The following is a 26,588-nucleotide window of genomic DNA, read 5'->3' as shown; positions in this document are numbered from 1 at the left end:
AAGAGAGTTGGTGATAATGGTATCATTTTATTTTGTTTTCCTTGACATATTAAGAGGAAGGCTTAGCATCGCTTGGCTTTACTTTACTTCAGCATTGGTCCCTTCAGAAAAATGTTGCTATGTGTCTATCTAGAGCAGCAGTCATAGTTTGCAAGCAAAAAATAATGAAGTTATTTAGGTGTGATCATTTTGAATGGCAGGACCAATACAGTTTTGAATTTGCTGAAAGGAATTCAGTAAATGTCCTCTTTGTGCCAAGGAGACTTTTTTTTTTTCCAGCAGGAGGGTATAATTTACAGAGTTATTCTATAACCCTGGGTTAAGGCTGTTATTTTGTGATGAACTGTTTAGACATTGGACAGAAGCTTGGTGATGAACATTTGACATCCTGATTGTACATAAAAACATGACTTACTTATATAAAAACATAACTTAGGAAGCAAAAACCTCTCTGGTCTGTGGCATGACATGAGTGACAAATATTCTAAGGATAAAACCTTTAACACAAAATTTAAAGGTTTTTAGCACCAGTTTGGTGGGACAGCAATATCTATTACTGATTGTTGCTATGTAGATGAATTTTCTGTAGAATTTTAATAAGGAACCTGAATGGTTACTCTCACATTGTCAGATAAAAACCAAAACATAATAAGTATGATTAATGCACTCTTTACTGAATGGGTTATTATAGAATCACCACAGAATGCTTTGGGTTAAAAGTCACCTTGAAGATTACCTAATTCCAACCCCTGCTGCCTGCCCTTATGAGTATTTGAAGCGCTGCACAAATAGGAACATTTCTTGTCATTGAGTTCATGATTGGCTGGGGAAGGCAAACAATGGGAACATATTGGAAAATTTTGCTGGAACCAGTGTGGACTGGCTGCTGGTATTTGGTTGAGCCTCATGTTAAATGATGCTGGTCAGAGGGAAATTATCCACTGAAGGACAGGCCCTTTGGCAGCATTCCTATTAGATTAATTTCTAAGTAACACATGCATCAATTTTCAGTAAGAATGAAATCACACAACATTTATTCAAAGAACATAGTAATCTGGAATGTTTTCTGTGTTTCAAATGTGTTCTTGTAGCATGGAGTTAGTGTTTGCTAAGTTACAAAGAAACTGGGAAGGAAGAACTTTAATGAGTTTTACTTCCTTAAAAGGCTTTCTTGGCATCTATTTTTTAGATGCCAATTTCTTAGTTGCATCAGTCAACATGAAGATTAAGGTAAATGCTGTCAGTATTGAATTTTCTCTAACATAGATGACATTCACAGTTTATTCCCAGAATGACAGCTTCTTGCCAGACTCATAAAGTTGAGGTAGCAAACAGAAGTCTTCCTCCCCCCTCCTCTTCCTTCAGCTTCTAAAGTACAAACCTCCCAATGATTTTCCTCCCATTTTTATCTTCTTTCTTCTTTTTACTCATTAGAAGTGATTTCCTCTTGGTAAAAATGCAAAATTGATGAAGTATGGAACACCTTTACTGTCTAGAGTGGCAATTATAGAGCAGAAAAGTCCAAATGTCTATTACCTATGACTTTCCTCCTAATGACTACAATTTCCTACTGTAATTCTTCTTCCAAAAGGCTTAGAAAAAAAAAGACAAATTAAATGCTGGCTGTTAAACACTATTTCATGATACCCTGCTTCAGGTCATATTACTTCTATGAATCTTTCACAGGAGTTCAAGGCAAGTGTGTGCCACTCAAAAGGCAAAATGCTGATCAACACACTGCAGTGTTATTAGTTCCACTTCTCAGTCTCAGTTCTGCTGCTGCTCTCTTGATTCCCCACCAGCAGTATAATGTGGATTAGACTCTGGATCCAGGTGGTCAGTGATTTTTCTAGATTCTGGATCCAGGTGGTCAGTGATTTTGCGAGACTCAGTCTGCAAGGGCTGCTGCATGCCATGTTTCCCATGAAGAACAGCTTTACAGCACTGGCTAAATAGTGAGCTTTACCACATTACTTACACATCTCTGTGCAGCTCTCTATATTTTTCTATCAAGCTTCTTTAGCAGAGCTAAAATCCAGTTTTTGTGCATGCAAAGCTCTCCATTTGGTTAGCAAGATGCCTATTTGACTCTAGAAGTTTTGGTTGCCTTTTTAAAATAAAGATTCTGCAGAAATCCTTCTAGAGAAGGAGATGGTACAGAATTCAGTTCTTTGCTGATCACAGTGCTTGTTTATGTGCAGAATAAAGAAATCATCCCTTTGTCTGTAATAAAAGCACCCTGATTCAATGAGTTCTGAATAGGTGATATATAATAATAAATCTTACATAGCAGAAGAGTAGATTTTTTATGGAAGATAAACACTGAAACAGAGGGCAGGAGTATAACACAATTTATATAAAGTTGCATCTCTTTCAGGGTTTGACTGTACTCCTCTTGATTTGCTTAGGTCCCCTAGGATATGATGCCTATTACTCATAAATATGGGTTTCAATCCAGCATTCCCCTGTAAAACCTGCTTTCTCCCATGACAGCAAACTTGAAGTCACTACAGAGTGATAATATTTCACTGTGTCAATACAATAAACATGACCAAAGAGTGAGATGAATCATGCAAGGTACTGGTCTTCTCACCTTAACCTTGCACAGCTTTATCCAAGTCCCTGGATTGAAGTACTCACCTGCTTACATTTGTGCCTTGCTTGCACATTCTGTGGGGCTGGAAGACTCAGTGTCATCTTTAGACTGCATGATCCAGAAACAGTGAGCTAGTTATCAAAATGCCAGTGGAAGAGAGTTAGTTGGGATGGTTGAAACACATCAGTTAAATAATATTTAATCAGGAAGACAATAATTGAGTCAATCTCATTTTCTTTTTAAGCATTTCAGATGTAGCCTGAGAGAGGACACTGCGTGCAGGCAGTTCATGGTAAGAGCAGAGATTATGAGGCATAGGAATTAAAATCCAATTAAAGCCAAGTCCAATTTCACAAAAAATGGAAAGATTTTACTGTTCCTAGAGACTCAAAGAAGACTTTGTAGGGTTTGTTGCAGCTAGGAATCCACTTAACCATTGATGATCAGATACAAGTGTAAGGAAAGCAAGGAGTACTAGGATAATGCTTGAGGCAGGAAGGACATGACACACTTCTTTGCACCCCCAGGACCCCATTTCCTCTTGCTTGAATTTTTTTTTATGCTAAATAAAAAAGAATAATCATTTCTATTTCTGTAAAAATAAGGCCAGTACACAGTACTGAGGCTGCTGTGAAGAAAGTTAGCTCTATCCCAGATAGACCCAATATGAAAGCAATGTTAAAACCCAGCTTTAACAAGCTCCTTCAGACAAACAAGTAAGAATTAGTAGTAACACTGCACAATATGATGATGAGTCTGAAGTGTCTATAAATTGCTGCTAGGTCTATGCCTCAACATGATTTGACTGGATGAGCTGTCAGACTCCTTTTTGGCCTAAGAGGAGCAAGTTCAGATATTCTGTATAGAATAATAAGAGTGATAAAATGGTCAACAATTTTTTACAATTGGATATAACTGTGAGGAACAAATAAATCAAATAGGCATTTAAAGACTTGCACCCGTTTTTTTCTTAAAAAGAAAAAAGGGCACTTGGGAAACTTATGAATCTATCTTTCTTTTGGTCCCAATTTATAGTTATGTCTGTAGCCTCATGCTGGAAACTTACAAATCATGAAAACTCTGAAAAATATGAGTATATAAAATATTAGGTAATTCTTTTACAAATTATCAGGTTATTCTCAGTCAGCATATAATACTGTGTAAACAAAAATCTGGTGGAAGGATCATACTCTGATTCCATTTTCATATTATGGACCAAGAATAAAATTGCCTCAGAATTAAAATTGTTGTATGTGAGGATTATAAAAGCTGATTGTGACATCTAGACACACAGTGGCACTCAAAACAAAGGAAAATAACACAACTGCTTATTTGACTTTAAAAACTTAAACACTGACACAAGGATAAAAACAGCAATGCAAGCTGTGACAAGTTTTGCATGCTTTTGCATCCTCTGTGTTTTCTCTTGAAATTAAGTAGCATATGTCCCTATTCTTCTACTGTTTAGGGAATATTTTGCACATTTATTTTCAAATTTAAAGGAAAGAAAAGCTCTGGAAAGTGCTGAGGGTACTTGGTACCAAACTTGGGTTTTTATTTAAACGGCCCTCTCCTCAGCACTGCAATGCCATTCATGTAGACTTCAAAAACCTAGTTTTCACTGTTTTAAAATTAGCAGATGGAAAAGCACTTATCTACTGTGTGCTCTGTGTAAGTAGTGACTTGATAAATACTTTTTGTTTATCCTTTTGTGTAGAAAGTATTAAAACTTGCTGATGCAATACATTAGAGATATTATAATATAGTCGTGCTTTGGGGAAATTTGTCTGGGAATCATAATATATCTAGGAAGCTAAATTTATGGTTATTTTACAGCAGGAAGAGAGAAAATAAGCTCTAAGTCTCCTTTGAAACCAGTATCTTGTCAGGAAATTTGTACCCATTTGGATATGCTTTGTGTGTTATGATTTAGCTGCTGAATTTACTTATGATGTCTTTTTGCAAAAAATATCAAGTGGAGAATTTTGTGCTCTTGGTGCAGAATAGTGAATTTGATTAGCCGTGTTATTTTATGTTATCTGTGATTTTATCCCTACCACAACTACTGTGAAGAAGCACTTTGAGATGCAGAGAGCTCCATATCAGTAATCACAAGCAAAGAGCAAAATGACTTGATTAGTTCTGTGGAAATGGTCTAACTTAGGCTGTGTGTTTGCTGGGCTGCAGGGATTTGTCACACAGTCAAGCACATTTAATTGTATGGCCGGAATCCGTGAAGGGCATTGCAGGTGGGTGGACAGACAGACTGCTTCTCCTGTAAGATCCCTGAAGTGTGGATGGTCTGAGGAGGAGAGATTTGTCTCTCAGGGTCCATCCTTAGTGAATGCTTCTGTCTCCCCTAACCATGGACGAGGGTGCAGTGCAAAATGCCACGATGGCTATGCCAGGAACACTGCACTTACTAACACTCTACTGCAGCTTTAAAGCCCAATCGTGAGTGAATTTTGGCAGTTCTGTTTTGCTAGGATCAGGCTGTCCAAGGCGCTGTTCTAATATCTAGCCAGGTTATTGGAGCAGCTCCCATAATTCATCTATTCTTTCAAATTCTTTGTAACTTTGGTCATATTATTTTTAAGGTTTTCCCTGCTGTCAGAAGAAATTAATCAAAAATCATGACACTGAAGTTCTGAAGAAAAAGACAGTATCTTCAAAGAGGTACCAGTGGAGCTCATGTATAACTTTTGGCAGCATTCCCAGCACTAATTTTTTTATATGTAGTATAGCATTAAGTTTCTTTCAGTTCCAGTTTAAAACTGAAGTGGACCAATTTAGCAAATGTATGCAGTGATGGAAGGTACCCAGTTTATGATTCAAACTTTAGTATTCATTCCTTTCAAAGAGCTGAACCTTCTGAAATTCACAGCTTTTTGAAAGTGTATGTTGAATGGGAGGAGAATAGAGGAAGAAGTGTGGTACTGTTCAGTTGTTTTTAAGTCTTGTCATAGTGGACCTAATATATAAGAGAATCATAAAATGTTGTCCCTTCCTTCTTTCTCTGTGCTGCGTAGATCTGTCTTACCCTAAAGCACATACTCTAAATTTTTACCACTGGTTTAGACTAACTATGCATTATTTTCATGAAAGAGTATAGACAGTGGCTAATGTAAGCCTCTCAGATGCCTCATTAAAACCCTCTCATCACAATGTTCTCCAGGTACTATTTGAGACAGCTCTACCTACTGCTGTTTCGTCCTGTGCAAGTAATCCCAAATAAATCAGCAAACCTATTTGTTTAAGTAAGAAAATAGAGCTTATATTTCCATCTAAAACCAGTGCATGACATTTATCTAGGTCTTTTTGAGTACCTCTCCTAGCAGATTGAGATGCATTCAGGACTACATACTTGCACCAGGCAAGGGGATGATGCTAAAGAGTCTAAACTACTTTGCTCTTCTGTAACATGCATAGCCATATTTTGTGGCCTAGAGTCAGCAGTCCTTTGAGAAACCACGTGATAAAACCACATGCAGGTATGCTATGCTCACTTCTTCCTTAACTTGTACCTTTGCTCACTTTCTTGTCTTCTTCATGCCTTTGGACTTCAGAATTTTCAGGGCAGTAACTGTGGTTATTTCACATATACTGGTCATGGGGCACGTTCTCTGTCCATAAGACTGGATACTCAGTTTTGGATAAAAGGAACAAATGTTTCTCCCCTACCCCTCAGGCATGTTGGACCTGACAACAAACTGGAATACTGATAGCTGAGCTTTGGAAAGAGCTGAGCTAGTTCCTTGGGCTATACTTGAAATGCCTTTACACCTCAGTGCAGAAAACTCTGTTCTGAAGTATTTTCTGCAACAGAAAAGTAATCATTACAGTCAAAATCAATAAAAATGAAAATGTTACTTTTTTGAAAAGTAATGTAATATATTGCTTATGTGTTTGTATAACACTTTTGTGTTATAGATAGAAAATTTATCTCTATTATCTGCATAAAGTAGGAAGAGATGTTTCATTAAGATTTGAAAATACTTTTAAAGAAGTTACCTATAAATGAAAATACACATGGTAAGAAAAAGTTTCTGTTGGTTTCAAAACATTAGAACAAGTATCTATTGAATGGAGGAGTCATTTCAAAAGCTTCAGATAAAATCATTTTAGGTGAATGAATGGAGAATTGGGAAATAGTGTGTTAAAAGTGGGTGAAAATTATTAGTAATTTGAAACTGAAAACATTTGTCTGCTTAGTGATTTGTTTTCTACCTTCTGGTTCATTTTCAGATTTTCACAACTTTTTCAGATTCCTTTCAGCTCTCAGTGTTTTCTGTTGGGGTAGCTATAGAAATAGAAAAAGATGGTTTTTGCCCCTGGTTAGCAAAAAGAACTCATAATACTATATCATTCCAAAAGCTGCATGTATGCAGGCAATGAGTGTACAGTGAACCCATTCTGTTATTAATCATTTGCTGGAGCAAATACACTGCTACAGCGAGGGCTATTCAGAGGCATAAACTGCATAATGTTTATTATAATAAATCAATCTGTACCAGATACCCTAGGGGATCCCAAATCATTGGAGGAGATCCAAAAGATTCCAAGTAAGACATCTTACAAATCTACTGACAACTGAAAAATAAGGTGGATAAAAGCTATTTGTGCCAAATATGGGAGACATATAAAAAAGCAGATTTTTATATTGGAAACCCATCATAGTATGTATGTTCATGAATGAAATCCATTTCTCATTTATGAGTTTTTTAAGTCTGTGATGGACCATGACAAGAGACAGCATATTTGAGTTTCAGCTTGTAGCAAAAGAAAACCATTCAGTTATTTGATTAACTATATAGTTAATGCAACAGAAAGTTGCATATCACGTCTGTTGGAATAAACCATTATAAGTAAAAATGGCACATAAAACACAGTGACATAAGATCAAAAGAAATGTGTAATGTGCTTACATAGCTTAAGCTGTAGTATTTTGTTAACTTAGGTGTAAATGTCTGAAACACACCACCTGGCTAATCTTTTCTTTGTTGTTTTTGTTACATAATACTTGTACACTCACAAGCATATGTGGAAATTATTTTAAACTACGACTTTTAAAGCTAAAGAGTCACTTATTTATAAGTCTGGAGATGCTAAAAGTTAAATAAGGTTTTCTATTCATTGTATCTTTCCACCTTGTTCTGGTTATTTATGCAACAGACTTTTATGATATGATGCCACAGTCTCTTTTCTCCTGTCTCTTTAGCCAAGTCCTCACCCATCTCACTACCCTTTGCTTCTTTCCACATAGACTCTCTAGACTGCAACATTCCTGTTAAAGTTCTGTCCCTGAATTCTCATCCCATCCACCTAATCCAATTTGTTTCCTTCGTCCTCATGTTTCCAATTTGCTCTTCTATCCTTATCTCCTCCATCACTCTTCCTGCACAATTTTCTCCGTCTACTTCCTTCACGTTGTTACAGCTTATCAAGGTATTTATCTCTTCCTCTCTTGTACTAACCCTGTGACAGAATCTGTGCCATTTCGGTCTGATTACCTACATCAGTTCCTTGTTATACTTTCTCTAGTTTGTCTTCTACCAGCTAAATTCCAGGATCTCCTCTCTCCTATTTGGTCTTTGCCTTCCTTCCACATGAATCTTAGTCTCTGTGTAATCTTTGTTCCAGTCTACTTCCCTCTGCTGAGCCACCCATTACACACTTTGAATTTAAGCAAAATGCTGAATACTTCCAAAATCAGCTCTAGATAAAATACCTGATACAGGGTACAGTCAGCCTTTTTTTTGTGCACTGGGTTAAAAATATGTAATTTCTCTGTAAAGGAGGCTCTTGCATATTATACTGATTGAGTCTGAGATTATTGGTACAGTCAAGCATTTTCAGTTAATGGAATTATTTTAGACTTCATTCACTAAAATGGAATAAAAATATAATTTTAACATGGAAAAACTCTATTTCACTTCCTAAAAGATCTAAAGTTATCTAAATCTGGGGACATGGTCACAGGACCAGCAAAGGCACTTCCACAGCATCTCTGGTGTACAAGCCATTTATTCTTTGGAATTTTTTCACTGCTGTTAGGAGAAGAGTTCTAAGTGTTTTCAGAAATGTGAGAAATGACAGGCAAATGGGACAGCTGGGGCATCAGCATCTCTGCCTTTCGTAGCATCTTTTTAACGTGGCTCAGTTTGGTGAACCTTACTAAGTCTGTACTCTGAGCACATACATATACAGATACTTCACCTCAGCAGGTTTTTCCAGATACTTTACGATCCAGAACTAGGCTGGCTGATTATTTTTGTTGCTGTCGCTGTGGTTGGTTGGTTGATTGGTTGGTTGGTTAGAGTATTTTTGTTATTTTGGTTTAGGTTGGGTTTTGTATTCTACATCAAAAATGGTAGATCTAAATGGCATTGGCTTTAGGGAAACTTGCTTGATATTTTCTCATTTAAAATCCTGTATCTACCTTATTGTAATTCTGCTCCACTTAAACTATTCAAATTGAAAAGGCCCATGTGCCAAAATTTTTTCTAGGTATTTTTAACCAAACCATTTTAGTTGTCTGGGAGGCTGGGGAAAGGGAGAAGGACTATGGTAGCATGTTAAACACATTTATTTTTCCTTTTTTTGGAGAATGCAAGCACACTAAATTTGGTGCAGGGAATGGGAAAGAATTGCCCTTGCTTCAGGGATGTGGTGTGGTTCTTCAGTGAAAATTTGCCTAGATGTTGTTGCACACTCAATGAAGAGAGTAGAAGCTCAATTCCTTAGAGCTCACCTTCTCCATTCCATACCAGTTCTTGCTTGACAAATAGACTGTCCACCTCCACTACTGCCCCCAAAGTGACCATCCTCAGTCCAAGACTGCATGGACTGCAAGGCCTTGGACTTTAACGGAGCTTTATTGTCAGGAATTGCCTTATCACTTGCCATTAGAAATTGGGACACAATTTTGTGTACAAGTGTAGCAATACCAGCTTAACAAATTGCAGTCCCTTCAGGAAGGATTGCTCTTCATTCACACTCCTCTTTAGTGCCAATAAGGACCTATAATGTTGCTTAATCTTGTGTTTTTGAACATAAATGAGTGCAATTATGCCATTCACAGTTTGGCGCCATAGTTGTCATGATATTTGTTCGCAAAAATCAGGAGGTTTTATGCTCCCGCCAGACAGACAGATGTGTAGGGACAGGAATTATTTAATGATTCTGCCACATCTGCTTCTACATCTATAAAAATTATGGAAACAGATTAAGGAGTCTGTGGCCTGTACTGTCAGTGTTTTTCCAGGTGGTTCCCAGGCAGCAAGGAGGAAATTACTTGTGTCAAAGGTAGACAGGTGAAGAATGAGCTACTTAAAGAGGTACAGGTACTGTGAAAAAAATTAACTGAGGAGAAAATATTTCTCCTGGGCTTCTCAAATGGTTCAGGAAGAACCAAATGTCATCCAGTCAGGTAATACCATCAGGACAAGGACATCAAGCTGAAACCACAATTGTAGGTTTTTTTATTTTTCAGTGCCAGATCTTGAAATCTTGTGTATGTGTGCGTGTAATACATCCTATCAGTTCAATTCCTTCTGCAACTATTTTGATTTATGAAAATTTTCTAAGAAGCACATCAGAAAGAATGATCATAAATGAAACAAAATTCACATGACAGTAAAACCACAGAGATGCTTTAAGGATCACTTGGCATACACTAGACACAGAGTTTATTTCATGAAAATTGTAGTCAGTATCATGTATCAAAATAGGTAACTGCAGGTTGATGCCTGAGCAGATACTTTTAAACTGAGAGATGCATTTACTGTAGTAAAAATGTGAGCAGCATATCTTTCTGATTTGCCATCCTCCTTTAGCTTTTCATGTCTTCCTGACTCATCTTCTCTGCCAATTCCTACCACAGTTTTCTAATCCATTATAAAAATGTGCTTTTTGTGGCTACATTGTGTAATATGAGCACTACCTGCAAATATTTTTAGTCAGATGTAAGGCACCTCATCTCTGGAAGGGATTCTAAAATCCCATATTAAAACTTATATCCTTCAACAATAGCATCATTTTTGTTTGGGAGTCCTTTTTATGGCACATCCTCTTTTTTTATGTGGCTCATTATACCTAATTTGAACATCACTTTTAAGAACTGCCATATGGTGCCAATAAATAAGTCTTTAGAGGCTTTCACTTATCTTCTAAATATGGTTCAATACTGACTAATTAAATCAATATATTAAAAAAATCCACAGCCTATACAAATCAAGCATCTTGAACTGGTTATTTTAATATTTAGATCCTGCCTTATTAAGAACTCCTTGAAGATACATCCTTCAAGAGAGAAAATGAGCTATATCCCCATCCCTTAGCTTTTATTTTATATTGCACTACACAGTTTTTATTGTATAATGAACTGTATTGGTATTCTCATTTTTTGCATTTATCCATGTTTTCAGTCTCAGCTGGGGTCCCAGCAAAAGCTTCATTTACATGCCCTCCCAGCAAAAGCAGAATTGGAGATTATAAAAGGTCTCTCCTCTTCATTCCCTCCTCTCCTCTGCTTCCCTGTGAGGTAATTTTGTGAGTGCTGCATTCTAATATTAAATTGGATAGCAACTCATCATCTAAGGGAATGATGGCAATGGCTGATTCAACTCTGTTCTCATCACAGACACAATTTGTATCCTTATGTCTGGCACAGAATGTATTCAATGCAGTAACTCAGAACTTGGCCTTGACTAAATCTCTAGTTGCTCAAAGAGCCCTTTAATCTCTCATGGTAGAGGTTAAACAAATGTCACCTGTGTCTGTCTTAACAAGAATTATATTTTAAATGGGTAATCATCAAGACATGAATTCTGTATATCTCCCAGGCCTGCCTGGAATGCTTTACAGCTGATAGAGCACCCATCCTATTCCCTCCTTAGTTCCTGGGAACAGAACTTGCTCCTTTGACTTTGTAAAATACAAGCCTCCAGCCCTTTTACTTTCCAAAACATCCTGGATTCACACACCTGTGTTCTTGCCTTAAATATTTCTTTGACACCGTGCTTGTCTAGGTAGAAAAAAAGTAATCCCATGAGCATTAAATGTAAAGTTTTTCTCTTTTAGACATAACTGCTCCTTCCCTCTCTGATGACTCTCAAAGACTGACTTACATGGCTGTGTATCAGTAGTGTGCTACAACCAACCATCCTTGACCTTTGTGACAAAATAGTCTTGATAATACCAGAACTGATTCTTTCTATGCACTCTGGTAGCCAATCTAAAAACTGCACTTAGATACACAGGCACTTCTTTCGCAGTCATTTTCTAGCAGCCTTTTTCATATCAGGAAGACGTGAAAAACTAGTGAGCCCTTTTGGATATTTTGTACAAAGTTAGGAAAAGAAATTACAAGAAAGTCAACTTCCAAGGCTCTGCACAGCTCTGCTTCAGTACCGATAATCAAGCAGAACTGGCTATTTAGAGCAGTGATTTCCAAAATGGGTGTGGGTGTCTCAGGGATAGAGCTAGAAAAAAACATATTTTATTTTGTTTCTAAAAACCTATGTGATATGTATTTTGTGTTTATATCACTTTTTAAAATGTTTTTAATATTTAAATGTACTGTGGTATTTTCGGGGTCCCCTGTCATGGGGAGGAAAGATGAATCTGACTCCATGTTCTTAGAAGGCTAATTTATTATTTTATGATAATATAATATAATATAATATAATATTATATTATATTATATTATATTATATTATATTATATTATATTATATTATATTATATTATATTATATTATATTATATTATATTATATTATATCTATACTAAAGAATAGAGAAAGGATCCTACAGAGGGCTTAACAAGATAATAATGAAAATATCGTGACTCTCCAGAGTCCTGACGCAGCTGGCTGCGATTGGTCATTAAATTAAAACAATTCACATGTTGGATAAACAATCTCCAACCACATTGCAAAGCAGCAAAACACAGGAGGAGGAGATAATTATTGTTTTCATTTTTCTCTGAGGCTTCTCAGCTTCCCAGGAGAAGAAATCCTGGTGAAGGGATTTTTCAAAAAATATGACAGTGATAATGTACATAATACGTAAGCACAGTAATGCCTGTGTCTGGTTTATAAATAAATCTATATAAATATATGTAAGTGATATGCACACAAAAAGTCTTTACTAATAGGGTTCAATGATCAAAATATTCTGGAAGCACAATCTTTTAAAAAATAAAAGTATCAGGAAGCAGTTAAATGACTGCAGGAGCTAAATTTAAAAAAAAATAAACATATTTTAGCATTTATTTTCCACAACAAAAGAAAATATTGCTCCTATAATTTTTCAAAAAGTCACAGTATTTACTAGAATGCTTACAAATGGGTTGCTAAAATGGTGGCTTTAACATGAGAACAAGAATTTAGGCAACAAAGCAAAAATGGGAAAAAGACGGAGAGAACTATTTATTTAAGAACATTTTCTTCAATGAGAAAAATATTAAGTTTCAGCCATTTCTAGGAAAGAAAGGTGCAAGTGACAAGCTGGCAAGCAATATCAGGTAGTGGTAATTCTCTGAGAGAATGATTTGAATAGAAAGGGAACTCCAAGAAAACTGAATTTGCAGATAAAATTTAGTAAATTCTTTGGAAGTTTGAAAATATACCTTGGGAGGCAATACAGTTTCTGAAAAAAGAGCTCCCCTTTCTTCTTCTTGATTATAGCATTCATATGGCTCCAAAACATAAAATCACTCTGAATAAAGTGTTTTATTTTTTTAGTTGCCTAGAAGGAGAAAAAATCATGACCTGAAAAAAAGTGTTTTTGGCACAGATTTTGAGGAGATTTACAACTAAGTCTGGGCAGCAAAACAATAATCGGAAGTGCCTTGTAGCAGTTTTTAAATAAGCAATGGTGTTTTCGTGGTTCAGAAATAAGTACATTCACAGGGAGCAAAATCTCTTACATAACCTTAAATTACCACTGGAGCTAAAACCAAATACAAGATTCAAATACTCATGGCCCACAAGGTATATGGGTTATGATGCAGGTGAGAGAGAATGGTATGCGAAATTGGTTTAATAACTCATGCTGTGAAATTTGCCAAAGTACAAAGAAGAGTAAATGAAGTGAAAGCTCATCATTACAGAGCTGAACAGGTGAGCAGACCGATGAAAAACAGCGAAGTTTTAGACATAATCCTATGTGCTCTCACAGAGTGAGCTCAGAGAGCTTAAAACTCTGTTACCCTCTTCAGCTGAGTGCATCCCTCCCTTTATAATGATTTAAGGTAATCTGCAATTTGTTGCTTCAAAGCATAGTTGAATGGCTAATTTCAACAATTGTTCACTACCATGGGTAAGCTGATCTGTGGTAAAACAAGGCTGGTACATGGTAAATGGAATTGCTCAAGCTGTCCATAGCAATATGCCACATACTCCCTCTGTGTCGCATGATATTGTTTGACCAAGTTGAATATAAAGGACTAATTAATATCCAGTGAGATTTAACAGCCCTCAGGTTAAACAACACAAAGTGGGGAAAATATATAGAAGCAATGGAAAAGTATGAAAACACCAAGGATATGCAAAATTTCAGGAACCAAGCAATAATTTTACTGTTTTCAATATGTCGTAGTATGTATTCTGGTATTTGGGACTGTATTAATTACAGCCAAAGAAAGTCTAATGTGGGTTCAGAAAAACTAGTTTAAAGATGTCTTAATCTGATTTGGTTTATTTTCTGTCTTTTTTCTGAGTTACTTCCTTACAGATGCTTACAGCTGTATATGGCATTTGGAAAGTTGCACTGTGTTATGTAAATTGGTAGAGTACAGCAGAAAAACTTTTGAGTGTGGATATATCCCCAAGGAAGTTTAAATGTTCAAGATGAGACAGCAAGCCAAACCTAGTGTAATAAAGAAGAAGTTGGGTACCAAAAGGCTCTTGATGAAAATTTGCTACTTACAGAGCATAAAAGCTGTTTAAACTTAATACAGCTGATGAGATTACAGCTTGGTGTGCTTCAATTAGGAGAAACAGCTTTTAGGGAATCCTTGAAATCAATAGTTGCACAGTGATGTGTGAGTTACTGAGGGGATATAGTCAGTCACCTTCCGGAGAGGAGGAGATAAGGAAGGAAAGACACAATCCAGGCTTCAAATGTGAAAACGTTTCCTGCTTTCTCAACAAAGGAAGAACGTACTGACCTCTTACCTTCCCAGCTACAAAAAATGGGTAGCAATTAAAAAATAAATGAAACATAAGAAGCAAAGCGAGTTCAGAGAATATATGAAATATGAAGCATTAAAAAAACTCAAAAAAATTAAACTATTATAATTTAAAGTAGTTTTCAAGACCAAAAATTTTACAGTTTACAAAGCTTTAGGTCTGATAATTATTTAATAGTTTTTAAATAATGTCTAGAAATGCCAAAGACACTAGTGGTCTTAGATGCATTGTTGCTGCAAAATTAAGTGTTTAATTCCTTTACAAACATAGGTTGGAAAAGATAGGTTCAAAATTATGCATATCAGATAAAATTTGGAAGAGAATTTCTGTTCAGAAAGGGGAAGTACAGGAATCTTTGGAGCCTTTGGCTAGAGTCCCAGAATGACTGTGTCAAAGCTAGGTATCTTTTGTTTTGGATAGCATAATAATCCTAAATAGAAAAGTGTTTGAGAGAAATAAGATTATAAAAGCTAGAGACAAAATTAGACTGCATCATAATGTTTAAGTTGTTTTTAGCCACTTGTTGAACTTTTATGGTCTGCCCTTAGCCTCACAGTTCCTCAGACATTCTTACAGATCCTGTGGTAGTGCACCTCAGAGTTTTTCATGTCACTTTGTCACTTGCCCCATTGAGCAGCAGACCCACATTTCCCTCAGCCTTTCTTCTGTTTCCAATGTACCTACACAAGCCCTCTTTATATCCTTTGCTAGTTTGAGCAACATGTGAGCTTTGGACATTTCCACCACAATCTCTGCAAACACTCTATGTTTCTCCTGGGTAATTTGTCCCAATTTCTTACTCTGTGTGCATCTTTTTTATATTTGAACTCAGTTGGTGTTTCCCTGTTGAATCATGCTGGCTCTCTAACACTTCTGTTATTTCCAGAACATTAGATTAAGCCATTCTTGTGCTCTGAGGAGGTTGTCCTTGAAGATCAGCTGGTTCTTCTGGTGTCCTTTGCCCTCTAGGGCAATATCCCATGAGATGTTACCAAATAGGTCCCTAAATAGGTAGAAATATGCCCTCCTCAAGTCGAAATTTGGGATTTTGCTGCTTGCCTTACTTATCTTGATTTTAATCTGCACAGTCTCATGATTTTACCAGCCAAGGCTGTTCTTGAATTTCATATTTTTATGATTTATTTACTGATGGTGAACAATAGTTCCAAGAAAGTATTTTACTGAATGGCTGATCAATCACATGGAACAATGAATTATCTTAGACACACACTAGAAATCTCCTGGATTGTTTGTGCCCAGCTCTCCTGCCTTTACAGCAGACATTCAGATGTGAATCCTTATGAGAGCCACTTTGTGATTACATGTCTTCTTTCCAGCTGGTTGCAGGCTTCATTTACCTCTTAATTTCTTCTTCTGCAGCACAAACCTGTGCTGCCAATGACAGTCTCTTCTCTAAGCTTAAACATAAATTCTCAGCAGACTTGTCACCATTTCCTCCGTGGTGATATTGTCACCATTGTCACCATTTCCTCTGTGCACTCCAGCCATTCCCTTGTGTACAGCAAAACCCTTCCTCCTCACCTTTCCAGCCTGTTTCTCCTGGAAAAACATGCATCAGATCACTGGGATGCTCTGGTGAGATCTACCAAACTACATCTCTGTAAACCTAAGTGGGTCATACCTCTGCAGCTGCCATGTGTTTCCCAAAGAGTGGGCTTTCTCAAGGGTAGAGAAGAGAAAGAATGAAAAGATGCACGTTCCATTCCCCTCTGGTGCCCCAATGCTTTTTCTACTCTCCTGTGCCGTGCCTTCTCTTTGGATTATGACAACACTACTCCAATATACTAAAACACAGTTCTCCTCTCCAGGTTAACAAGCCTGTTTGCAAAAACACTCTTGCCCCATTTCAAAGTACTCGTTCCTCAGTCACAGAGGCCAAAACATTACCTGTGCTGTACTGATACACCCAGGTCTTCATCCCATGGGTATGCTCACACCTACCTGAACCTTTTCTTTCACTGTGAAGACTGGCACAAAGTTTCTCGGAATAGCTAAGCTTTCCAGAGACTGCCATTTTAAAGCAAGAACATTTGTATTAAACTGATAGAGAGTCAAAGTTTTTGAAGTGCCTTTGTCAGACACAGAACATCAGGTCTAATAGTCAGGCCTTTTATGTACAAAAAAAATAATTTTGTTACACCAGAAAATAATTTATTCTGAAGGGTAGCTAGAGACAGTAATAATGTATTAAGGTATTTCATAATTTTGTAATAATGGAAAATTGAATTTGTGGTACTTCTGTATGAATTAATTTTAATTTTTCTGTTTTAAGTTAGATACTTTGTTTTTCTTCAAAAAAAAGTAGATACCAAGTAGACAATGATTTGTTTAAAACCACAAACCCTCATTCAGTTTTTAATTAAAAGAACGTAAAGTTCATTTCTTGTCAGTAAAACAAATATTTGTTATTGCTAATACATTTTAAAGGAAAGCATAACACTTCATAGTGTTTATAGGAATAGTGTATGTAGTGCGCTGCTTCATCACGAATTCATGTCAATCATTTCACTGTTGCAATAGAACTTTTCTGAAAGCAAATACATTACCCAGTCACAAGCAGGAAATTGAATTCTGGTCTATGAGAATTCAAGGGACACGTGGCCATTGAACCATCAGATTCACAAGTTAAAGTAACATAGTGCCTTTTCTTGTGCTGCAACTGACATCAATCACTTCTGAAGTACCATAATATTTAAAAATTCAGCCAAAAATGCAATTAAAATGGACAATCTCATTCACTGTGACAATAACTGTCATAAGGCAAGGCAATTTTGTCTTATTTCAGACAGATTTCTGGTTCTCGCCACTATGTGATATTCAGTAAAGAAACTACTACTTTATCATGAAGAATAAAGTCTGTCTTGTTTCAGTTCACTCCTTGTTATCTACTAATATGGTTTGATGGATAATATAACTGGTTATTTGTTTGATTTTCAATCAGCAAAGAGGACTAACACGTGATGTTTCCAATATTTGTACAGACTGGTGATGATTGTATCTATGTTATTAGAATGATATGTTTTCCTTCTTTGGCTTCATTTTAGAAGGGCTGAATGTAAATATTATTAATATCCTCTGTATAATTTATACTCCTTTTGGCATTTGAAATGGGTAACTTGACTTTGAAGAAAGTTTTCCCAGTAGTTTGTGTAAAATTTGGAAGAACTGAAGTCAGAAAGCCTGATGTTTTATTTTTTTCTTTTACTGTAAGGTTTTTGGGGAGCTTTTTTGGCTTTTATTGAGACTCCCAATTTGTGGCAAACTATCACAGTGAAAACTGTTGGTATAAATGTTTTTTCTTTTGACTATAATCAGGAACTTGTTGTCAGTGGTAAACCCAGCTGAGTCCTGATATGCTTAGATGGGTCTGGAACTTCCAAAAGTGCTGTCTGGATGGTCAGCAGCAGAATTTACAGTTCAGGTGCCAAAAGAATCAAGTCATTGTGAGAGATCTGCAGTGATAAAAAGTGATTCTTTGCTTAGGAATAGGCTATAAAGTTATTAAAATATCCTTATAGTATGGACCTCTCAAGCTTTTAGAAGTTTTTAGCTTTAATCATCTGGATTTAAGAATATGCTTAGGAAAAAAAGAATAGCTGTATAATTCTTGGGGAAAGCATCTTTGGAATCCATAGTTTTTGTCTACAGCTTGATGTATATCCATGTAGTGGATTCTACCATGGCTTTTTCTGTTGTCTAGAGTGGGGTGATCAAAGCCTGCAGAAAATGATTGGAAGTAGACAAGAAATATTCATTCCCTCTAAAATTTCCAAATAGATGCCTAGGATGTGAAGAGGAGAAAATGCCATGGGAAGGGGAATAATTTATTTAAAAAATGCTGCAGAACAATCTAGAAAAATTGTTTTAATTTCTCTAAGGGGATGATTTTCAAGAGAAAAATTACTTATGAATGTTTCTGAGAAGTAATACAGTCACCTAAAAACTTGTGGGTTCTTTTGTTAAAATGCTTGTACTAAGCCAGTGCAGGAGTGAGACCGTTTGCAGCCAAAGTTTCTGTTTCTTAATTTTTTTCCCAAATGAAACAAACACAACAACCAAACAATCGAGAAAAAAAAATCCCCAAAGGAAAAAATACATCACTCAAGGCAGTCTCAATAGGACTGCAGACACTGTTCATTCCATCTGCATTTCTGGTATAATTTTTTGTGGTCATTGACACTACTCTTTGCTTGTTGTATTAACTCCTTCAATGTCCCTTCCAAAGGTACCCTGATTTTTAAATGAGTGAGCTCTCAGAATTGCAAGCTCCTTCATATGCACCTACACTTTTGTAGCTAAATACTAAATATGATGTTCAGTCACAGAAGGCTTACTTCTTTTTTCCTTAAAACTAGCAAGATTTCTGACTAGGGGATCAGAGAAAACAGAGTTTCAATATACCTGATATGAAAACAAAGTCATGCCTCTTCTCAGCAGACAGATATTTTTCAAAATTCAAAGAAATTTTTTAAGGTCTGAAGAAAAAAGTTTTCTTTCTTCATACCTTTTTCACCCCTGAATATTGACATCTTTTCCATCACTTTCATTGCAGTCCCTCATCCAGCTTTGAGGTTTATTCAGTACCTGTGGAACCAAGAGCAACCAGAAACAGAAACCACACTAGAATAAATATACATTTCTGTTTCTCATGTTAATGATCTAGATGGCAAACTCGACTACATCAGGTTTCTGATGCAATATCTGCTCATTTGCCCTCTATAGAAGTCATCAGTATCCTATTGAATGGAATCAGATACATTTTATTTCCTTCTAATAGGGAGGAAAAAATCAACTGCTGGAAGAAAATAACATATTTCGTGAGTGGTTGGCTATGAGCTTTGCAAATTAGCTTTATTGTATGTATCTCCACTAGACAAGGCCTTGAGCAACCTGCTCTGACTTTGAGATTAACTGCACTTTGAACAATTTTTGAAAGGGCCAGGACCTCAGATGGGCCCTTCCCACCCATATTTTTCTATAACTTTATATGTGTAATATATATGCATTTGTAGTCAACATACATGTGCTCATCACATGGATACATGTAAATGTACCTGAATGCTTTGTTCTTCAAAATAAAAAAAGGGTAAAATGACATTTTTGATACCAACCATATTATGTATGCACATGTATGCACAGCCACACTGTAAACCCATGCTATGTAACTCATTCTTCCCCCACTGCATTGTGGCTGCTGTTGTTGGACTACTTGTTAGATTGCTTTTTGGTCCTGTTTTGTGACATATGTAAGTTTTATTCCCTATAGCTATATTCATATTTTATGGAAATTAGCCGTAAAAATCTAACCTACTTCAGGTTCTTTATTACCATTAAAAACTGAGCTCTTCCTGGAGTCTTTGTGTTTATAGGAGAACAAGGGTCAAAAATCAGTGAACATCAAGCAGAATTAACTGCTGTCTCCCAGAGCTGTTGAATTTCTGGGGCCACTACATGGCAGCTCACCAAGGGGCAGCTGCCCAGCTGAATATTGCAGTATAAAAAGTCAAGATGGAGCAGAGCTCTGCTTGCTAAAGCCAGGAATTTCTTAATGGTCATGTTTCTCTTGTGAGGGAGAGGAGCAACCAAGCACCAACAGCGTGTATACAGAGAAAGTGAGTATGGTGATAAGGCTGGAAAGTGTTTGGAATAAATAGCTGTCCCTAAATGACCATCCACCATGAAGGGGAAATTTAGTGTCTGATGAGGCAAACTGCATCAGTGTCCCATCTACAGGGAACCCAGTTGGAGTATGGTTGTTGCAAATGTGGTTGTAGCTGCGTCTTCCCTTATTCATGGATCTTTTGCTCTAAAAAATGAAGAAAACACAGCAGGTTTTTGCTAAGTACCAACAAAATCTGCAAGTTAGTCCAGAAAATGGAAGAGAACTGATATAGGAATGCTTAAAGCGTTTTATCTCTTACTAAAACAAGTGCAAACACTTCCAATTTTTTAAATTTCTCCTTTGGGTACTTTCTTGCACATACACTTCCTCCTAGTGTGCAGTTTAGGGAAGCATAAATAGTTTATTTTTTCTTCTAAAATTATTCTGAATGGTTGAGTTATGCTATGCTGAAAGTGTCAGAGTCTGCTTGGGGTACTTCTTGCCTCTCTAAGTGGATTAAGTTTCATTATACTTACATTCAAATTTTCTGACCTTAAATTTCAACCAGTGTGTTGAGTCCCTTCTGTTGATCACATTCCACCTGGTTCTGTGCAGAAATATTTGTCTTATTGACTAAACAAAACAAAAAAGGAATGACGTTGATGCTTAAGCTATTTTTTGGTATTACTCATAGTTATCTACTGATAACAGATAAAGACAGGAGTAAAATACAGAATTTTGGTCATCCTTTTTTAAAACATAATTGTTCCACCTACAAAAAAAAATAAAAAGAGCTGAGGTTTTAACACGCAGTTTTCATACAGCATTCTCCATTTTCAGAGTTCTCAATTGTTGCATCCTGTTATCTAGTTATGGCTAATTTATTGTGTGAACTTGGTGAAAGTTTTAATTGAGCCAAATTTATAGCACTTTAAGACTGATAAAATTTCATGCCTCTTTTTGGTTTGCACAATATTACTGTACCTCTGGTTTCCTCAGAAGACCCATTTTTTAATTCAGGTGTTTGACAATGAGCTAACATTCAAAATGCAAACAGAGACTTTACATATTGACTGCAGTAAAAAAGCATTTTCTTCTTATTTACAATATATGAAGTAATGGGGAAAAAGTGATCCCAGTACCATTCTAAAATGAATTTAAGTTATCTAATATTGCAGGAAAAATGGCAATTTAAAAGAAAAATCTATAGCAAACACAAGAGAACTGAAATAGTCTAAGCTATTAAATATTTTTTTTAAATCACAAAATAGAAATACATAAAATGTTAATAAATTGACCAAATGGAATAGGACAAATTGAAAAAGATTGGTTCCATGTCCTATAAAAGAAATTTACATAGGCAAAGTTCTAAGGAATGCTTGTGAAGTTTCAGGTGAAATTTCAAATTAAAAACATCATCTACTTCCTTTTTTTTTCCAATTTGCTATTTATGAAAGCACTGCTTTCAGTAGCTTTATTACTATGTCAGCTCTTCTGTAGAAGTTGAGAAAAAACACCCAAATGATGTTGAGATTTTTCACTATCAAAATAGCCCACACTGAAGTAGGGATGTGAGTTGAGAGCTGAAACAATTTTCTACAAAGCCTGATCAGACCAGGGTTGATATTTCTGAGAAGGAAATATCAGGCATCACAGAGATGTCTGCGAAATCAGATTTCAGGTTCTGAGCTCTGTGCAATGACCAACAGCGACTCTAACAGCTATCAGCTCACCAAGGTTTCCTTTTTTAGAGTTATCTGGGTTCTTAAATGGATGGCTATTTTTGTTTCTGGGTTGCTCTCCCAAAGCACATTGATTGTCCATAGTTATGTGTTTCGGTGAATATCAGGAAGCCACATTGTCCTTTTGCAATCAGTTTTAGTTTTACTGTGTGTGGGCGTGTTTCTTTGTCAACAATATGGGGAAAATTGCCGAGGTTTTGAAGGAATTTAAGAAGCAGAATTTCTTTCTGTTACACCATGTACATGCTATAGAAAAACGAGAATATTTTATTAAGAGATTGTGTCCCCAGATTCAAGGGAGAAGTGTAAAACAATCAGCTTCACTTTCCTTGAGCTAGTTTCTTTCTTCTCTGATACAATGTTTTTTGTCTTCAGGATTAATCTTTCTGAAAATTTGCAAACTGAAATCTTTTCCAGTTTGAATACAGGATTACTCAGCCTTCCATAGCTGTTTTTATTGAGACTAATGAGACAAGAGGCTGAAAATTGTCCAGACCTTGCCAAAGGTTAATCTTGTTCTTAACCTCACTATCTCTACAATGTAAAATGTGTAGTGGTCTTTTCAATTTTATATTGAATTTTGTATTGCTAAGTAATGTGACACACTTTGAACTTATAGGGGAGACTTGGGAAAATTAAAAAATAAACCAAATTAAAAATGTAGTTATCTTACCAAATTATATGAAAAGTATGTAAGCAAAATGAGGAAAGTCTGGAATATTCTATGAAATGAAGGAGTAGTGGGAAATTCTACAGTCCAGGCTTGAAGAGTTGGAATCATGTAAAGGAATAATGTATGTAGCCAATAAAAATGTATTGTAGGGAGGAATGTTAGCTGAAATTTGCAAGTGCAGTGAAACATAAAAAATTTAAAATAGAGGAGAAGATAGTCATTACTGGAGGAATTCAAGGAAGGGAAGATACTGATGGAAAATATGTCAAGTGCCAGGGTAATAAATAAAAATTTTTGAGGCATTTTTGTTAAAAGATTATAGGTATGACATTATACTTGTATCAGTAATATTCTCAGTTAGAGGGAGTCAAAGAAAGAGTTAAAACCAGCAGTGTTTTGTCAAAGAAATATAAGTTTTAACACTGGAATAAATCACTGTGATAGTTTAAACACCAGACTATTAAAAAAGCTCTGGGAAGATATGGCAGAGTGTTATCATACATAGTCCAAATGTCTGGAAGAGGCCTTTGTGCAGCAACCTGGATAGAATACTGCAGCACATTTCAACATCTATTACAGTCTTCATCATTCAATAATGGTGTCTAATGCTGAAAGCTGAATTACTAGGTAGCTGAAATAAAATGCTCTGAACTCCAAAAAGGTTTAGATTTCACACATTTGATAACACACTGATATCGCATAATGATTTTTCTCATCTCACAACACTAGTTTCTTGGCGGTAATTCAATTATAGTGTTTTATAAACATTTTTAGTTCTCCTCTAGCATCAGTTAGGCTTTAGTTATAATTAGTTTTTCAAATATATAGTAAAACATGGAATACAATTTGGAATCCCAGTCAACCTTTACATCACTGTGCTGTGCTCTTTAATCTCTAATCTAATGATTTCAATGCATGGCTTCGAGTAAATGTAGATTCCTTTTTATCGTTGTCAAACAGAAATTATGTTTAAATCTGAGATGGAATATATTGACCTTATTGTTTACTATGTTAAGTGGTTTCAGAAAAACAAAAAAAAATGTTTGTCTTAGCAAATCTTAATTGTATATGTCTAATCAATTTCATTTGTTATAGAACTAACTATAAAAATTAGTTGTGAGTCGACTCTGGTTAAACCCAGTGGCAATATGGAGTTAAATTATGTTAATCCAATTCTTTGCTCTGTTAGCTATCTTCCATTCCTATTAAGGCTCAATATAACTCAGAGACAACCTTTGTTAATCCTTATTCAATTTATATTAGCCCAGATTTTTTTTTATTTTTGCGAAACTTGCATTTGCACTAGGTGGGACTATGATTTTCTGCTGTGACTGTGGATTGTTCCTGTTCTGCCCCCTGAGATGCCAGTATGGGACCAGAAGCAGCAGTCTCTACTTCTGCATTTAGAAATACTTGTGCCAGGAGCTCTGCCTCTGCCGCTTCTCCACCTCTCATCTGCCCAGAATGGGTCCATGCCACCTCCCCCTGAGTACAGAAAGCAATTTTTATGGATTTTATGGCCCTTTTTGAACTCTGTCTCTGCAAAACATCACAGCTAAGGCTGCACAGCAGCACAGAAGGAAATCCATCAATGGTACTTTAGCTTAGCACGATGACAGTACTACATGGTCAGAGAAGAAAAGAACCACATTATGGCGTTCTTTGAACAAAAATGCTTCAAGCTAAGATAAATGGGAGAAGTGACTTCAATTTGGAATAATTAAGTTGTTAAAATATTTTCAACACAGCAGGATGCAACTTAACCCTGATTGCCAGTACTAACCAGCCTCCTTTAAAGAAGAAATAAGTATTTATTTTGGAAAGAGATTATACGTAATAGAGAGAGACAAGATCTAAACCAATCAAAATCTGAACCAAACCCAAATGCTTTAGAGAAAAGGGGTGAAATTGTCACTAGACAAAAGGGCTGCCTGACTACTATTCAAAAAGATCTGGGCTTGAATTTATTTGTACATGAACTGATTTATGTAAGACAGAGATTCTCTTAGGTCTCTTAATGCATCCAGTAGGCGTTATTTTTTCAGGTCATGAATGTTTGTGAGGGCAAATGTTTCAGGTCAAGAATGCTTGTGTGAGCTTTCAAACTACCAAATAGTAACATAGATTTTTGCAAAAGCCTTATAGCATTTCTGCAAATGCTTGCAGTGTAATTAAAATATGTACAGGAGCCAAGAAGGGGAAGAAACTTCTATACAGGCAAGTTTTATTCTTGTTATCATGACAGCACAACATGTGACACTGCTGGAGAGTTTCCTACAGACCATATACACTTAATCATGATATAAAAAGTATTAACTTAGTCTAGTATCGTCTCAATTTGATGATCCTTTTGCTGTTGCTTTTTTACCAATAATGCTTATTTTCCTTGTTTTGGGAGATGCATGTAGTCTTTTATTTTTCATTGCTAACATGATTTTTAAATTTTTATTGCCATCTAATTTTTATTGCCGTCTTAAATTCAATCTAAAATTATTTTCTGCATAAAACAGCTGTTAATGACCATGAGACACAGACTTAGAGAACCTAGAAATTACATTTTCTTTTTGGGTTGAGAGCTTTAACTCTGTTTTCCCATGGCATCAGTATTTTCAACACTTTATTTTTTAGCAGTTGATTTAATTGTCTTGAGTAGAAGGAATAATAGATATGATATCAGTAACATTTCAGCTGATTTGTTTTCTAGAATTTTTTGGTCTGAATTTCTTTTAATTCTGTGAATCAGAAGTCACAAAAAAGACACGTCTCCCTACTTCCTAAAGTAGAACTTCACAGACAATACTTTCCACAAAGAATTCTATTGATGGAAGAAGTATTGATGGGCTTCTAAGATTCTGTGGGGGAAAAAAAAAGTGCTGGAGACTGGGTTTGTCTTTGTTTTAGGCTCTGTTCCTTGCAGCATAGCTGAGAGGCAGACATTGTGGGTTAGCAGAAGAAAGAACAGGTCCGTGGCCTGAGAAGTTTTGGGCTGTTTCTCTTCTTTTTCAGCTTAAGATAATAGAAATACTGTGAGATAAAGCTGACTTAATTGTAATATGTAAGGCTCATTCAGGACAGATTACAGCTGTCTCTTATTTGGAATCAGGAGGAAGAAGGTAATTCCTGAACATAACACTTCAAAAAAACCTGGCTTCCCTTTCCTGATATGAGAAGAAACAAAACAAAAACAAACACAAACAAACAAACAAACAAACAAAAGACCCCCAAAAAAACCTCCAAAAAAAAAAAAACCACAAGCAAATCACATTTGTGCTATTAAATGCAATTTTTCTCAAACTTTGGGCAAATAGCCCACTTTCTTTTGTTATAATTCAGAATGCCTTTGAAGCAGAAACCTCCAAGGAGGGTCTGAAACATTTTCTAAGAAAAAGACTGTAATTACTTTTTAGTGCTTTGTTCAGTGAACTGAAACAAAGCCCTAGGCAAGGGAGAAGTTGGTGCTTGTCTTCCTGTAAACTCCACATGTGTGTGGTGCCACTACCCCAATACCCAACTGCAAGGTGTGTGCATGATGGTCCTTATCTCAACTCTGATTGGTTCTGCACATTTTGGTATTGCTGCATCATTTATTTACCCAGGGCACCTGCTTTTATGCCTCTTTCTGTCAAATTGGCATTTTCCAGTAGGTTCCAAAAGCAACAGCAAATTACTGTGTAAGCATATTTCTTGGAAAGAAATGAAAAATGAAAATTCAGTGTTGAATTATCCCACGTACAAGACTCCAGCCTGAGTGTTGCTCAGG

This window comes from Ammospiza nelsoni, chromosome 1 (genome assembly GCF_027579445.1).
Source record: "Ammospiza nelsoni isolate bAmmNel1 chromosome 1, bAmmNel1.pri, whole genome shotgun sequence".
In the NCBI taxonomy this organism is placed as follows: domain Eukaryota; kingdom Metazoa; phylum Chordata; class Aves; order Passeriformes; family Passerellidae; genus Ammospiza; species Ammospiza nelsoni.
Note: the sequence above shows the minus strand (reverse complement) of the source record.